This window comes from Callithrix jacchus, chromosome 17 (assembly GCF_049354715.1).
Source record: "Callithrix jacchus isolate 240 chromosome 17, calJac240_pri, whole genome shotgun sequence".
NCBI classification, from domain to species: domain Eukaryota; kingdom Metazoa; phylum Chordata; class Mammalia; order Primates; family Cebidae; genus Callithrix; species Callithrix jacchus.
The window spans coordinates 15392135-15405068 of NC_133518.1; the positions used below are offsets into that span (position 1 = coordinate 15392135).

At 40.1% G+C, this 12934-nt stretch overlaps 1 protein-coding gene across 11 annotated transcripts in view; it reads left to right on the plus strand.

Moving 5' to 3' along the window:
- Positions 1 to 12934, plus strand: part of PLD1 (phospholipase D1) — a 231114-nt gene that overhangs the window by 154397 nt on the left and 63783 nt on the right. The window lies entirely within an intron of this gene.

A 12934-nucleotide genomic window follows, 5' to 3' on the forward strand; every position in this document is an offset into this window, starting at 1 on the left:
TTAGGACCTTTTAACATTTAGTATTTAATTTCCTATAATATATTATTATTATATATATAATATATAATAATATATTTCCTATAATATAACATTTAATATTATATTTCCTATAATATATTATTATATATAATATATATTTCCTATAATATTTGGTATTATATTTCCTATAATATAATGATTCAATTCAGTCTCTTTTTAAAACCCTTATCAATATAATAAATGCATGTCCTTAGAAAAGGCCACAGCCAAGGAAAGGCTATTCCTGTAATTCCTTCTGAAGTGACCTTAGCAACATGATACACAGTAAACCTGGACCTGATGCTGCATAAGCACCGGGAATGTGGTTGAAACTTCGCAGCTAGGAAGCTAGTTGTAGGTCAGTCTAATTTTAGTTCCTGATTAACCAAACGTCTCCTACAGGCCCTTTTAATGGACTAAGGAATTTGCTTAATGGAGTCACAACAGTTTACCACATCCAGTTTAACCGTCTCCAACTACACATAAGAAAATTAGACCCAATGGGGCTCTGAGGCTTATCTAGGGCCGACCAACTAGTTATCAACAGAGGTAGAGTTTGAAATCCTAGTCTGGTCCAGAGTTACACAGTCTGCTTCCTTTACCAACTGTAGATCAAATATCTTGAGATCATGTGGGGACGGGGACAGACGTAGGACTGGCCACCCTTGGCATTGCCTCTTGTTTGAAGTCATTGCTATGGGCATCAGAAGAACTGTTTCAGTAAAGTCCAGCAGGCTGCCGCTGCTACGTATCATCAGTAGGGACTTACATAATGCAGACATGGATCCTAGTGAACATGATGATATAAATGAAGCGTCTAAGTCAGTTATTTTGTATCGTGTGCAATTTGAGGTATGTGTATATAAGAAAGACATTTCAGACTGTAGATAAAATAATAGAACTTTGTTTTTTAAAAAAAGATAAACCACTTGTGAGAAATATCAGCAGCTGATATTTAGTCATCTCTGGCTAAAAAGAAAACTAATTTAAACTTGGAGGCATAAATAGCTATGATTTATACATAAGTTGATGAATATTTTATGAACCTGTTTAATTTTATTCTATGTGAAGGAGAAAAAAATTACCCATGCTAAAATATAAAATAAGAAACTTGTTATTAGGAAAATAAGAATTTAAGATTGAGCTTGCATTGTAATTGATGGGGTGGTTGATTCATCAAAGTTAGCTGATGTTAATTAAGTATATGTTGAAAATGGATTGCTGGGAATTAAGTATTTTTGTAATCAATGAGGAAGTTTTAGCATAGTGTTGCATATGTATATATATTTTTTTCCACCTCACTGTTGGTAAAGCCCTGACTCTCATAGTCTCATCCGGCTGCCCTGGTGAGGTAGATACTCTATAAAATGCTTCTCTTCATTCACTTTTTCCGCATCACTGGATGTTGTGTGAGAAATGACATTAGACTGGATGTGGTGGCTCATGCTTGGAATCTCAGCACTTTGAGAGGCCAAGGCAGGAGGATTGCTTGAGCCTAGGAGTCAAGACCAGCTTGGGCAACATAGTTAGACCCCATCTCTACAAAAAGGTTTTAAAATATTAGCCGGATATGGTGGCATATGCCCGCAGTCCTAGCTACTTATAGGAGGCTGAAGCAGGAGAATTGCTTGAGTCCAGGAGGTCAAGACTGCAGTAAGCCATGATTGCACCACTGCGCTCCTGCTTGGGCAACAGAGGGGGACTCTGTGTCAAAAAAAAAAGAAAGAAAAGAAATGAGACTAGATCTGATAAGCTCATGTGTTTATCCCTCATATGTTCAGGTGACCTGGACTCAGGAATCTACAAAGGAAGGATATTTAACAAGACTCACTCACTCATTCATTCATTTATTTAGCCAACATATGTTTACTAAGTGTTGCCCATCTTGCATGGTGAAATCATCAAAGCATACTTGGGTGCTGAGGGGGCAGACAGCAAAGCAGTTCTCTGCCTCTGGAAACTTAGCTGGGGAGAGATAGCTGAGATGAATGATTCAGCTAACAGTACAAGGTATGGTCTCTGACTAAATGCTGGTGTGAAAGTATGGACGAGCATACTATAAGAGTTTGGAAAGCCAGAGGGACAGAACTGGGTGTCCACTCTAAGGAATAATCTCTGCAGTAACCCATTCGCTCCTAGAGAGGCGCTGATGAAGGTAGATGGCATAAAGCCAGGTAGGGGCGGCTGAAGTGCTGCCCTGGTGAATTTAAACCTGATCCTGGATGCGCTAGTGAACTTTGGATGTTTAGAAGCATGATACATGAATGTTCTATGAAGATAAATGTAGGAGAGAGTTTTCCAAACTTGGTTTACCTGTGAGATGCTGATAACTATTCAGCAAAGATTTCCATGGACAAACAGTTTTGTAGAGTTCTTTAATACAGGACTCCTTAGCGCCTTTGCTATGCTACAGTGTACTATAAAACCACTAAGAGCGAATCTGATGTGAGCGTTTTCCAAGCTTATTTGACAGAGAGTCTCTTGTTTTATGCATTCTTATCTGTTTCCATCTTTCCAAACAAATAGCTTGACACCGAAAGTATATGCGCATGAAGAACTTATTAGACTACAGAGAGAGAATGAGAGCAAGGGGACAAGTGAAGAGGCAATTGTGGTAATTCTCACATATAATTAAGGCTTAAACTAGAAATGAAGAGAAAGGAGGCCAGGTGCAGTGGCTCGTGCCTGTAATCCCAGCACTGGGAGGCTAAGGCGGCGGATCACAATGTCAGAAGTTTGAGACTAGCCTAGCCAAGATGGTGAAACCCCGACTCCAGTGAAAACACAAAAATTAGCCCGGCGAGGTGGCGGGTACTTGTAGTCTCAGCTACTTGGGAGGTTGAAGCAGGAGAATTGCTCGAACCTGGGAGGCGGAGGTTGCAATGAGCAGAGATTGCGCCACTGCTCCTGGGTGACAGAGTGAGACTCTGTCTCAAAAAAAAAAAAAAAAAAAAGGAAAGAGAAGGGACAAATAGGAGGTATATTTATTTGAGGAAGGAAACAAACAAAGGGACATTGCAACTAGGAACTAACTGAAAATTTGGGACAGATGAAAAAGTTAAAGATAATTAGTTTAGTGTCACGAAGTCTCCAAAGAACCATAGGAACTGTGTCATGACTGGTGGGTCAGGGCACCAAATGAGATCACCAAAGCACTCAGGTAGGTCCTGTGGTACATCTAGTACTAGGTATAAATTTTCCAGCATGATAATGGGTATATTAAAAAAACCCAAAAGTGACACTAGGCAGTGCTTCTGGAAATACAGGAAAACTGTCCAGCTAAATATAATAAAATGTGTTTTAACACTAACAAGTCGGAAAAGCTCACAGGTGGTGTGGTATGAAGGTGGTACAGCAGCATGTGGCCTCAGCGTGCCATCCCCACTCCCGAGCCCAGTTTTGTCATCTGAAAGCCTTATGTTTGGTGTGAATCTGATCTGAGTCCCTTCAGACATTTAAAGGGAAAATTTTCATTCATCATCTTTAATACGTGAGGGTACCATTCAAAGTACAGGTATTAATGACTTTGTATTTAATCCTCCTGCTATAGTTATGATCCCTCACAAAATAAAACTCAAATGCCCATCACAGATACACTTCTTAATTTTTAAAGTAGTCAGAATGACATTTATTTATCACTGAATAGAAATAGAAGCCATTGCTCAGAATTTGTACCTTGATCATTAAACTGGTTTCTATGGATCTTTGAGAGAAAAGGAAAATATCTAAGTAACTTAAAACATCATAAATACATTTAGCCACATGGCAGTGATAAATAGGACAAAAATTAAAAGCAAGGATAAGAGTTAAGAAAATAAGACATCACTGATGAACTCTTAAATTCCAAGATTGTAAGATGATCATTTATTTTATTCTTCTGGTCCTCAAAACCTGCTATTTCTATAATTAACTTTCTGTCATCTCAGTTCCTGCAGTAGAATCTCCTCCAGACTGGCTGCACTTAAGGCTGTGAGTGGGGAATGAATTGCTCACTTCAGGAGCCCATGTTCCTTGCAGCTTCAGGCCTGTGCTTGGCTTTAGGACCCTCAGCTGCCCAGGCCCCTCCCAGGCCTGTTCCCAGTTTTATAATTGTAAATTTGCATTGATTTTCTTAAAGAGGCCTCCCCCAATTTTCAAAATGTGCCACCTGGCAAAACCTGGAGCCCTGCTTGTTTGTAGTATATGTTTTTCAGAAATGCTGAACTAACTGTAGGTATGACAATAGTGCAGGGAGCCAGGAAGTATATCTTTTTGAAGATAGAAAACTCTGAGATGGCCAGAAATTGAAAAAAAAAATGATCTTCCTGTATTTCTCCTTTTCCGTCAAGTTCTGGCCACGGCATTGCTTCACTTTTACACACTGTTTACTGGCTGGATCGTTACTTATCTTTTCAGACACTATTTTTTTTCAAGTCGGGAATGTATGGTGCTTCGAGAGCAAGAGTGATAATCTAGTCCAATCCCAGATTTTTCAAAACATCCAGAAGGAGCAAGGAGACAGGGACCTGGCTTTGTGGGAGGCTACTTAATTTTCAGAGGGTTTACTGTCACATTCTCAAACCTTTCAATCTCAGCTATTAGGACAGTAGCCAAATGACTGTTACTCAGTTGAGAAATTTAAAAGCATTTTTCTTTAGGATATTGTTTTTTTGCATAGATTTTAACATAGTTATTATAGCAATACTAGGAAGGAAACGGATTTTTTATTTTTTTTGTTTATTTTTAATCTTTATTGATACGTGGTATTTGTACATGTTGGTGGGGTACACGTGATATTTTGTGACATGCAGACTGTGTAAGGATCAACTCGGGGTATTTGGAGTGCACGTCACCTCAAGCATTTTTTTATTTCTGTGTTTTTGAACATTTCAAGTCCTCTCTTCCAGTTCTTTTGAAATATCAATACACTGTTGTTAACTATAGTCACTCTACTCTGCTATTGAATACTGGGACTTACTCTTAACTGTTTGTGTTCGTTACCCAGCCTGTCTTTATATCCACCCTATTCCCTGTACCCCCTCACACACACCCTTCCCGGCCTCTCGTTTCTGTCATTCTACTATCTACTTGCATGAGATGAACTTTTTAAGCTTTCGCATAGGAGTGAGAACAAGATTTTAACATAGTTGATGTTCATTACATGACTTATAGGCCACAAGCTTATTTAATTGTGCAGGAAAATATAAGGTAGCAATTAAGGGATAGATTCTAGAGCCAAATGGTATTAACATCTCAGCTCTGTGACATACGAGCTGGGTAAGCTTGGGAAAATTACTTCACTCTTTAGTATGTTTCATTCATTTAAAAAACGCGGATAATGACAGTACCTCTGCTCATTTACATTCAGCAGTCTGTAAGCTAAACTCTTGTGCAACCCCTGTTTCTACAGATGCAAAAACTAAGACTTTGAGAGGTTAAAATAACAATAACTGGTGGGGGCCTGGCACAGTGGCTCACACCTGTAATTCTAGCACTTTTGGAGGCCAAGACGGGCGGATCACCTGAGGTCAGGAGTTCGAAACCAGCCTGGCCAACAGAGCAAAAACCCAAGTCTACTAAACATACAAAAATTAGCTGGGCATGGTGGCGGGTGCCTGTAGTCCTAGCTACTCAGAAGGCTGAGGCAGGAGAATTGCTTGAACCCAGGAGGTGGAGGTTGCAGTGAGCCAAGATGGCACTATTGTACTCTAGCCTGGGCGACAGAGACTCCATCTCAAAAAAACAAACAGTAAGTGGTGGGGATGACTCGCTTCTGAACAGTTTGGCTTCAGTGCCTGAGGTTAATTCACCATGGAGACTGTTTCCGGTAAAACCAGGATGGTTGTAACCACCTGGGCTCTAGCAGAGCAGAGTCTCATGTCCTGTTTGCCTTTGGCTGTCACCTTCTGTTGCCACAGCCCCAAACCCATCCCCAACTTTCTGGTTCCCAAGAGCCCCCAACTAATACTTTGTTTCCTGGGACTTCTTTCCCCTTAAGTCCTATCCTTCAATAATTATCTTTTCTTTCTCTCCTTCAGCCTTTAGATTAACTTTTCTCTTTTGTTCAGGAAAAGGCTCATCCTGTGTGAATAACTATGCACTGTGATAGGAATGGATGACACTCGACTAAAAAATGTCTATGAAAAGAAAGAGCTTAAGAAGATGAGGCAGGTTCTCGAACTAGGTCAATTTCTTGATGCTCCTTAGCCTGCTATTCTCCTCAGTACGGACTGGAAGAAAAAGGCCCAGGAATCAGAGGCTTCCCTTCACTCCCCAGCCTGTACCACTTGTGAGCTCCGACGCAGCTGGCCTCTGCTTGTGGAACATAAAAAGTGCTTTTGTCCTAAACAGGCTTTGTTCCATGATTGCCTTGGAATCTCAGGGAAATAAAAAGGAATTCATATATGTGCTGAATTTGTAGGGAATAAAAGCGTCATGGTGAGAGAAAGGAAGGGAATTTGGGACAATTACTAAGAAAGATCCAAAGTTTTCCTTCAGAAAGAAATTTCTGTTATTTAATCCATACATTTAACTTGGGCCCAGAGGATAGAGGGTGATTAGGGACTGTGGTTAAAAAGAAGGCCATATTTTAGGTTAAAAAATAAGACACAGCACCGAGGAAAATGACAAGTCCAAGTTACAGTTTTGAGGCTAAAGCGTAAAATCCAAAATATGCCATTTTTATATCCTTTAAAATTATGTATTCAGACTCAAGGTTTGAAAAGTATGGGTTAGATTTGATTCCCAGCACATTTGGGACAGTAAGATAAGCTATATTTTTGCATGTGAGGGAACAGTTTGAGGTTTATCTCAGTTACAGTAGGTTTCAAACAGAAATGCAAGACAAGTTGGTGAAGTCAGTGAAGAAAATGAAGAGAGTAAGTCTTAAGAGGAAATCTCAGTGGCAATGGTAAAAGGTGAAAAAATAAGAACAAAACGAAAGGAAATCAATCAAAATGGGTGATACGGTTTGGCTCTGTGTTTTCACCCAAATGTCACCTTGAATTGTAATAATCCCCACGTGTCATGGAAGGGACCCCATGGGAGGTGATTGAATCATGGGGGCAGGTTTTTCCCATGCTGTTCTCTTGATAGTGAGTAAGTCTCACGAGATCTGATGGTTTTATAAAGGGGAGTTCCCCTGCACATGCCCTCTTGCCTGCTGCCATGTATGATGTGCCTTTTCTCTTCCTTCATCTTCTGCCATGATTGTGAGGCCTCCCCAGCCATGTGGAACTGTGAGTCCATTAAACCTCCTTCCTTTATAAATTACCCAGTCTCTGGTAGGTCTTTATTAGCAGCATGAGAATGGACTAATGCATAGATTTGACTTATTTGACTGTTGATAAAACTTTCTGGACTATCAAGCATTTAAAGCAGTTACGTTGATTTTTATAGAGCCTCAGGGTTTCCTCTCTGTGGTTCAATGGTCTAGGCAGAGCAAGAAGGAAATTTATATTTTCAGTTTTTCTTGTGATAGGGAGATTTTTAACTAATTAGAATAGTAGTGAATAAATGACAATCCCAAGTGATTTTTTTCCTGTGTTGCTCAAAAGATAGGTGTCAAGTTTAGCCAAAAATGGTGACATTTTTAAATTAATGAGTTTTTATTGTGAGTAAAGCATATGGGCTTACACTCAGGCAGTGGGATAGATGGTGCTGAAGTCCCTCAGGATGTGGGTAAGCCCTCATACTTGATGCTTTTATAGGCATCAGGGAGCCCCCTCCACTTTTTCTTATGCTCTCCCACAGGTTGATATATTGATACATAAAGCGGTCTTCTTTTTTTTTTTTTTTTGAGACGCAGTTTTACTCTTGTTGCCCAGGCTGGAGTGCAGTGGTGCAATCTCGGCTCACAGCAGCCTCCGCCTCCTGGATTCAGGCGATTCTCCAGCCTCAGCCTCCTGAGTAGCTGAGATTACAGGTGCACCAAGCCCAGCTAATTTTTGTAATCTTAGTAGAGATGGGTTTCACTGTGTTGGCCAGGCTGGTGTCAAACCCCTGACCTCAGCTGATCTGCCCACCTCAGCCTCCCAAAGAGCTGGGATTACAGGCATGAGCCACTGTGCCTGGCCATAAAATGGTCTTCTTTTGGCTTGAAGCTTTACATATTTTAAACATTTAAATCCTCCAGATAGAGAAACATTTACCATTATTCTTCACTGAAGAAATGGCAAATATGTGACCTTCAGGCTTTCCCTTCCATGAAAGCCAGTGAGGATCAACCTCAGATATCTTCTCCAGCATGCCCTGCTTTCAACAATCACCTCTTAACACAGTTGTCCAGGAAGCTACTCTGAATCTATTAGACTTCATGTGCAAGTTGATATCGACACAATCCTCCTACTGTGTATCTTATGTGAATGAGTTTATTGAATCTATGTGAATGAGTTTGAGTCAGAGCAAATTTTGAAAGTGAGAAAGGAAAGAAAGTATAAGATTTTTGGATTTGAGGGAAAAACTCAGATATTACCAGCAAGGGTGAGTTATCAACTTTGCCTATAACTTTTTACAGAGGCAGACATACTATAAATAGAACATCTAGTACCAAGTGCCACATGCCATTATTATCACTTTGTGTTGTCATGCCATTTTTTCTTTACAGGAGGTTTGGGGGATGGGGAGAGGTCTCAGTTGTACAGTGGAGGAACCTCCATGATATTTAAATGACATGTAAATGCTCTCTCACTTTGGACAAGTCATTTAAATACCGTGGAGGTTCCATCCGGGTGCAGTGGCTCACACCTGTAATCCCAGCACTTTGAGAGACTGAGGCAAGTGGATCACTTGAGGTCAGGAGTTCAAGACCAGTCTGGCCAACATGGCAAAACCTCATCTCTACTAAAAATACAAATATTAGCTAGGTGTGGTGGCACATGCCTGTAATCCCAGCTACTTGGCAGGCTGAGGCAGGAGAATTGCTTGAACCTGGGAGATGGAGGTTTCAGTGAGCCGAGATCACGCCATTGTACTCCAGCCTGGGCCAACAGAGCAAGACTCCATCTCAAAAAAAAAAAAAAAAAAAAAACAGTCACGGAGGTTCCCTTCTTTCGAGTATATGCTGCAATTGTATACATTGCCTCCCGAGTTACATAGAATTAGATTAGGATAGCATGAGAATCGTCTCAAAGTAGCCTGCATTTTCAGTGCTATGTTCCTTGGCAACATAGTCCATGAATTTGAGTGGACTAAGAATTAAAACTCCTATTTCTTCAACGTTTGTTATTTCTACCTAATGAACAATAATGCAGCTCCTTGGAGATGATGTAAAATCCAAATGTTTTTCCAGTATGGATAATATTTATCTAAATTTTCCTTATGAGTTTTCTTCTATATTTAATATATTCATGTTGACAACTTTTGAAATTTTGTTGTACACATTCATCTGATAATTTTTGTAATGCTTTGATTGGAGATACTTTGTAATAAATACCTCCTATTGGATAAAGAAATAACACTACTGAAGATGGCACAGTCAGTGATTTTTAGTAAGTGTGAGTTTGGCATTTAATGGCCTTATGGTTGGAATTTTAAAGTTATTGATTCAAACAAGAATTTTGCCAGGACTTTTATATATAGCAGACATAGAACTGATTATGTATTGGATTGCTTTGTATATTCCTAATGAGTATGGGGCCATTCTTTTTATCTTCAATATCAGTTGACCTCATAAGGGACAGTTTTAACATTCATTTCAAACCAGAAATAGCAAGTCTATTTTTAAAGTAATTCTTCTATGTGTCATGGTATTGTTTAAGCACCTACTACATGCCAGCATCGTACTGCAATGCCAGTTAGAATGCTGGAAAAATGATGACCGATGGTTGCTGAGTGTTGCAAATGCCTTCCTTCCGTGTTCTCTAGTCCTCTGTCCTGGACACAGCATCTCTGACATGACCTGCCACAGCTCAAATGCATCCTCTAATGCTCATTAATGATAACACTTATAACCACTTAATATGTACCAGGCCTCCTGCTACACATTTCATAGGAATTCACTTAATCCTATGACCTTATAAAGTAGAAATCCATTTTATAGAATGAAAATCTGAGGCACAAAGAGGTTAAGAAACTGGACCATGATCAACAGCCAGCAAGTAGTTGAGCTGGGCTTCAAACCTAGACAGTCCTCTCCTGCATCATCAGCGTGTTTAGTCTATATTCAGCTGTCTGAGCTAGAAGGAGCTCGAGTAATCCAGCCCGAAAGGTGAGTGTCTGCAGAAAGGAAGGCAGTGTGAGTGATGAGAAACCAGCAAATCTGAGAAATCCTCCAAAGAATAAACAGAAGTAGATGTGAGACTGAAAATAGACCCTAAGGAGAAGAGGCTTGCCAAAGAGCCCCCAGGGTCTCTTACCGTCAAGACTGATAGAATGATGGTATGCCCGGGCCAGTGAGTATTTGAGATGGGAAATGGTTTGGAGAAAAATGTCATGAGCTCAACTTGGATCTGTTTAATCTGAGGTGATTGGATCAACTCCAAATTGATGGGTATGACACACAGGTGATGAAATGGCAAAACAGACAGTGTGGCATGGTAGAACATAGGCTATGGAACGAAAAAAAAAGCAAGTTCAAGCTGTGATGCTGATGTTAGCACCTCTGTGACACCATGCAAGTTTCTTTGCTTCTTTGAGTCTGTTTTCTTTTCCGTGATTGGTTTTCTTAATTATGCCATTAGAAAGTTTAGACTAAAGTGGCATGCCATGGAACAGACAGCTAATTAAAGGTAGAATGAAGATGACATGTTTAAATGAACTACCTTTTAGAATGTATTAATCTGAACAATAGCTATTCAGAAGAAAAGGAATAATCACATTGTTAAGTCAGAGTTAGGATGGCCATACCATATGGTCCAAACCAGGATCCCCCCCAACTTTTTTTAATGGGATGGAGTTTTGCTCTGTTGCCCAGGCTGGAGTGCAGTGGCATGATCTTGGCTCATTATAACCTCCACCTCCTGGGTTTAAGCAATTCACTGCCTCAGCCTTCTGAGTATCTGGGATTACAGGCTCTCACCACCATGCCCAGCTAATTTTTGTATTTTTGGAGAGATGGGTTTTCACCATCTTGGCCAGGCTGGTCTTGAACACCTGATGTCATGATCCACGCACCTCGACCTCCCAAAGTGCTGGGATTACGGGCGTGAGGTACCGTGCCTGGCCAGCCAGGACCCTTTTAAGGTGCTCTGCATAAATATACCTGAACAACAGGGATTCTGGTGTAATTGTGGGACTGTCATAGGGAAGGAATGCAAATAGTTACCATACTCACAGCCACCAGTAGAGGTACTTCTGAAATAGTCTTTGTAAAAACCACAACTTGTGGTTTCCAATTTTGAATGAAATCATCCTGGATGAAAGAGGGTATATTCAGGATGTGATTTCCAGCTGAGGACCTTCATTATGGGCTACATCCAAGGACCTGTTCTTTTCTTTTTTTTTTTTTTTTTGGGGGGGGGGAGGAAGGCAGGAAGGAAGGGAAGAAGGACGGTAGGGAGGAAGGAAGGGATGAAGGAAGGAAGGAAGGAAGGGAGGAAGCGGGGAGGGAGGGAGGGAGGGAAGGGAAGAAAGGAAATCAAGCAATGAAAGAGACATTGCCGACCTGGATCTAGAGGTTTACAAGTTGATTTCTTTTTTGTTGAGAGAAGGAAAGAAAAAAAAAAATGAGTAAAGGAGAGGAAGAAAGAGGAAGAGAAAGAGGGAGAGTAAATGGAAATATTGCTTTATTTTGAAAAAAATTGGGTATTAATAATGGCCAATCAATGTTTCATTTAAACTAATGGGTAGGTGTGATGTGGTATTGACAAGAATGTATATTTTGTGTATTTGAAGTGGAGAGCTCTATAAATATTTATTAAGTTTACTTGTTCTGGATCTGAGTTCGAGTCCTTGATATCCTTATTAATTTTCTGTCTCATTGAGTCTAAGTCTCCTATCTGGGTGTTAGGATCGTTAGCTCTTGTTGTTGCATTGATCCTTTTACCACTATATCTTTGTTGCTTTAAAATCTATTTTATCCGATACAAGAATTGCAACTCCTGCTTTTTATTTATTTATTATTTATTTTTGCTCTCCATTTGGTTGGTAAATCTTTCTCCATCCCTTTGTTTTGAGTCTTTGTGTATCCTTGCATGTGAAACAGGTCTGGATGTAACATGCCGTTGGGTTTTGGCTGTGTCTTTTGATTGGGAATTTAGTCAATTTAAATTTAGGGTTACTGCCATTTGATGTTGACTGGCTGTTTTATCCATGTGTTGGTGTAAATTCTTCTTTATGTTGGTGCTCTTTACTTTTTGGTGTATTTTTAGAAAGGCTAATACTGGTTGTTTCTTTCTGTGTGTAATGCTTCTTTCAGAAGCTCTTGTAAAGCAGGCCTGGTGGTAATAAAATCTCTGAGTTCTTGCTCGTTCATAAAAGATTTTATTTTTCCTTCAGTTGTAAAGCTTAGTTTGGCTGGATATGAAATTCTGGGCTGAAGGTTCTGTTCTTTGAGGATGTTGAATATTGGCCCCCACTCTCTTCTGGCCTGTAGAGTTTCTGCCGAGAGATCTGCTGTAAGTCTGATAGGCTTGCCTTTGTGGGTTATCCGACCTTTCTCTCTGGCTGCCCTTAGTATCCTCTCCTTCGTTTCAACCCTGGTGAATCTAACGATTATGTGCCTTGGGGTTGGTCTTCTTGAGGAATATCTTTGTGGTGTTCTCTGTATTACCTGGGGTTGAATGTTGACCTGCTTTGCTAGTTTAGGAAAATTTTCCTGAATAATATCCTGAAGGGTATTTTCCAGCTTGGATTCATTCTCTCCGTCGCATTCAGGTACACCTATCAAACGTAAATTTGGTCTTTTCACATAGTCCCACATTTCTTGGAGACTTTGCTCATTCCTTTTTATCCTTTTTTCTCTAATCTTTTCTTCACGTTTTATTTCATTAAGTTGGAC